At 41.6% G+C, this 4,438-nt stretch overlaps 1 pseudogene; it reads right to left on the bottom strand.

Annotated features, from left to right (window-relative positions):
• Nucleotides 1-238: 238 nt before the first annotated feature.
• LOC144235124 (cytochrome c oxidase assembly protein COX18, mitochondrial pseudogene) lies at nt 239-1,240 on the bottom strand (annotated as a pseudogene).
• Between the last annotated feature and the right edge of the window lie 3,198 nt (nt 1,241-4,438).

Below are 4,438 nucleotides of genomic sequence, written 5' to 3' on the forward strand. Positions count from 1 at the left end.
TTATAAGCAGAACCAGACACTTTGATTCTACTTTTGTATTTTTAAGATACAATTAAACATTTCTAACATTTAAATATTTTAAGTAATGCCAAATATATTTGGATTATATCTTAACCCCTCCCACCTCACACAATTCATGATTTTAAATAAAGACAAATTAAATCACATCTGAATTTCTAAACCTAAATGTATTATGATAGTTACACTTGAAATTGTTTCAGAATTTCTGGAAAGTATATCATTTTCTTAAAATGAATATGGTTTAAAAGACAGCAAAGAGGCCCTTAGAAGGAGTGTCTGAATATGACTTGGTCAATGGTATTCAGCAAAGTTGACTAAACCTAGGAGAACATTCACAGCAGCAAGTTCTGTGAAAGGCCCATTAAGCTGGAGCATAACCAGTAGAGAACAATCAATGAAGGTACTGTCGCAGTAATTGGAATCATCAGCACTGATACTGCATGAACCAAACAAGTAATACACATCTGAAGATGAGACATTCCAATTTTTTTGCAGAGCAAGAATCTCCACTATTAATAAATTGAGGACACCAATGAAGATAGGCAGAATCCAAGTGGAATCCGGTGCAGTGAGGTCAAAAAACCAAAGGACCCCATCAGTAGCTAACTGTTCCTGAACAGAAAAACCTGCTTCTGAACGTGTTGCCCCTGTGCTAAAATTCTGGAGAGTAATAGACATGAAGATCCACATTGGAAACTGAATCCAGACCAATACAGTGGCTTTGAAAGGGTGGCAGTTGCCCCGAAAATACAGCTCTGAAAGAAGCCTATTCCTTAGATATGTTAGCCTTGCAACTCTTTTGGACCATTTCGACTGAATTGTGCATGAACTGTAACTTCTTGTTTAAGACTCTTTTATTTCTGGCTGCAAATTTTCCACCTAGCTTGGTCAGGATGCAGTGCTGGTAGGTGGCCAGGGATAGCGTGACTGTGCTGGGCAAAGCCACGGTGGTGAGGACCATGCAGGTTCTCCAGGGCAGACCTGTGGCGGTGTGCACGTCAACTAGCACCTCCTCCATGCCCTCACTGGCGCCGATATAGCAAGGGCATGGTACCAGCTGCCAGGGCCACCGGAGCTAACTGAAGAGACTGACGCCACTGCCCACGCAGGCAGAGTGCTTAACGCTGCCCATTGAGGTTGGCGCAAGTGGCGTGACTCAGACTGGGAACTGCAGTGCAGGCAGCATCTGCATCCACCTATGGCCAAGCCAGCACAGCATGTCTGCACCAGGGCTGAGCTAAACCACTGGCATCCCAGGTTAGAGTCGGGCTACACTCCACTGTGCCCAGGGCACCCAAGGTGAAAAATGGGTGCGCCCTCACCCTGCTACTATTGACCTTTTGGTCAGCCTCTGCCCATTTTTAATCAGCTTACATGATGTTTCCTTTTTGCCTGTTGTTTCTTTGTTTTGGTGTTGAGTTGTGTATGCTCTTTATATATTTTAGATAGTAATTCCTTATTGGATACATTTTTTTTTTTTTTTTTTTTTTACAAATCCTCCCATTCAGTAGGCGGCCATTTGGTTTTGTTGCTGATTTCCTTTGCTGTGCAAAACTTTTTATTTTGGTGTAGTCACAAGGTTTAATTTTTATGTAGCTTCCCTTGCTGGAGGAGACATACCTAGGAAAACATTTCAACAGTAATGTCAGAGCAAATACCACCTATGTCAAAATCCCTTTTGTCACTGAAGGTAACATATACACAGGTTCCAGAAATAGGGACATGGGAATCTTTAAAAGCCCATTATTTTGCCAGCCACACTTTATTTCTTAATTAAAAAGTTGCCTGAATAAGGTTTGAGGCAAGAGGAGGGAGATAGAGCTGTGATCTCTGATATGCTGGTAGGTAAATGTGGTGAAAGAGGGGGCTGGTGAAGGAGAGCATGAAAGATTAAAAGCCTGAAGTTTACCTATATTTGAACCCAGGGAATTGGTGGACTGTCTCCTCTTCTTGGCATTTGAGACACCAAGATGTTCTTCAACACTTGTCTGAAGCCATAAACAAAACATTGGGTCAAAAAAATAAAAACCCACCTCAAGTAGGACATGTTTGTGTTCCTTTTGCTTGCATTGTACAGCTGCTGGTAACATGAGATTGTGATATAACTTCATTTGTGAATGTGATACTTATTCAATACCACGGTCACACTTATTTCCCACAACAGTCATTTTTGTCTGTATAATTTAATATTTCTTTTAAGGATTGGACATCAGTATTTGTGACTCTTTTTTCTACTTTCTGTCCCTTCTTACTTTTCTCCTACTGCTTTGTTCCTTAGGCTTATTTACTTTATTCATAAATTTTCTGAAAAGATAGAAGACATTTTCATTTCATATTGTGGTGAAGTTACCTTCATCACTAATTCAGTAATATATAGCATACTTTACCAGCCTTGAGATGCCATCCATGGAAGAATAGCTGAAATACCCATTAATATAGGAAAATGGGTACTCCCGGCGTGGCTGGATTCCTGGAGGAGCCGTGCACGTACCTCCACGCTCCGAGCTGGCTGGAAATTTAGAGGGAAGGCGAAGGGCTTAAAACTGGGAGATTTGCCTGCGAGTTCGTGTTTCAGGTGACACATAGGGACCTGGTTTCCCTCTCTCCAGCGGATCAAACGCTCCCTGCAGACAAACCCCCGCCCATGCTCGACAACCCAACCTGCAGGAAGGGGAGCAGCGGTTTCTGGCTCCACACCCAGGGCTAGGCAAGAGGCTTGGAATTGCCCTGAGAGGATTGCGAGGTTGTGTCTACTACAATTTCAGTGGGGCTCGCGGAAACTAGCCTGGCCTGGGGTAAAGAGCGCGACCCACCCAGCACCGGGATTTTACACACCCAAAAAAGGGAGGTGCAGCACTTGGTTCAAGAAGGGACTGGTGCACCGCCACTCTGCCACTCTCCTCCCCACAATCTCTAAAGCAGAACGCCCACCTGACGCATTGGATCACACCATGCCCATCTCTGCTAGAAAGCATCACTCCTGCTCCTTTTTTTTTTTTTTTTTTACCCTTTTTCCCAGAACACTGACCTGATTAACTTTGGTCACCGGCTTGCTTAAACACTCACAACTAGTCCATTCTGTACATGTAAATTCTACACCTACTGACATTTTCATCTCTTTCTCTCAGGAGTAATTAGACTATATAGTTTCTCTGGATAACACCAGCGTCCTTCTCTCAGCTATCCAACCATATTCCACCCTTTAGCTCTTTGAAAAAAGCTTCTTACCCCTTCTGCCTGTTCGTTCTATTTCCAATTTTGCCTCATCCCTGCCCTGTCTTCTCTCTCTTTCTCTATGCTCTTCAACTGGCATTGCATACACATGGCTATTTAACTGTAGCTGGGAAATCCAGGTATATGCTTTAAACCATTCTTTGTCCATCAGTTTTCTTCTTGTTTCCTTTTTTTTCTTCTTTTTGGCCCTTTTATGTATTGTTTACTCTCTATTCTTCGCACTCCCTCCTCTGTCTTTTCTTTTAACTTTTTTGTTTTCCCTCTCACTTTGCATGTTAGTTGAATTTGTCTGTGTGTTTGTGTGCTCCTGCTCCTCTGTGTGTTTGTCTGTCTGTTTTCATCTCCAGGGCTACTTCAAGAAACAAGCCAGAGTACACAAGGTGGAGACTCCCAAATATCACTACAAGTAGGAAAATAAAATAACCAAGTTCCCAAACACGAGAGACCAAGAGATACCATTCAAAAAACACTCTCTGAAAGGGCAGGCCCTGGACAGTCAAAGAGTCTTCTTGGATGCAGCAGCGCTCCTAGGTGCAGAGAGCATAACAAGTCTTTAAAACTCACAAGAGCCAGAAAACTAACTAAAATGAGAAAAAGAAAGAGCTCTCTTCCAAAGAAACTCCAAGAGGAAATGACAGCTAATGAACTGCTCAAAACAGATATAAGCAGCATAACTGAACAAGATTTTAGAAGAATAATCAATAATTAATATCTGGGCATGTAAAAGCATAGGGGACATAAAAGAAACTATGGCTACAGACAACATGGAGAATAAGAATAGGCATGAAGAATTTAAAATTGTGATAAATGAGATACATAATAAANAACTCATTATAGACTGGAAGATACCTTCAGATTAAAAGTAAGGGGATGGAGAAATATAATCATGCTACGGGTATCCAAAGAAAGCCAGAGTAGCTATACTTGTATCAGACAAATTGGACTCTAAATTAAAGACATTAAGAAGAGATGAAGAAGGGCATTACATAATAATTACAGGGTCCTTCCATCAGGAAGAACTAACTATCATAAATGTCTACGCACCGAATATGGGAACACTTAAATATCCAAAACAATTAATCACAAACAGAAACAAGCTTATAGAAAAGAATGTGCTAATAGCAGGGGACTTTAATACTCCGCTTACAGCAATGGATAGGTCAACCAGACAGAAAATCACTAA

The sequence above is a fragment of the Crocuta crocuta genome, unplaced genomic scaffold (assembly GCF_008692635.1).
Source record: "Crocuta crocuta isolate KB4526 unplaced genomic scaffold, BGI_CrCroc_1.0 scaffold493, whole genome shotgun sequence".
In the NCBI taxonomy this organism is placed as follows: domain Eukaryota; kingdom Metazoa; phylum Chordata; class Mammalia; order Carnivora; family Hyaenidae; genus Crocuta; species Crocuta crocuta.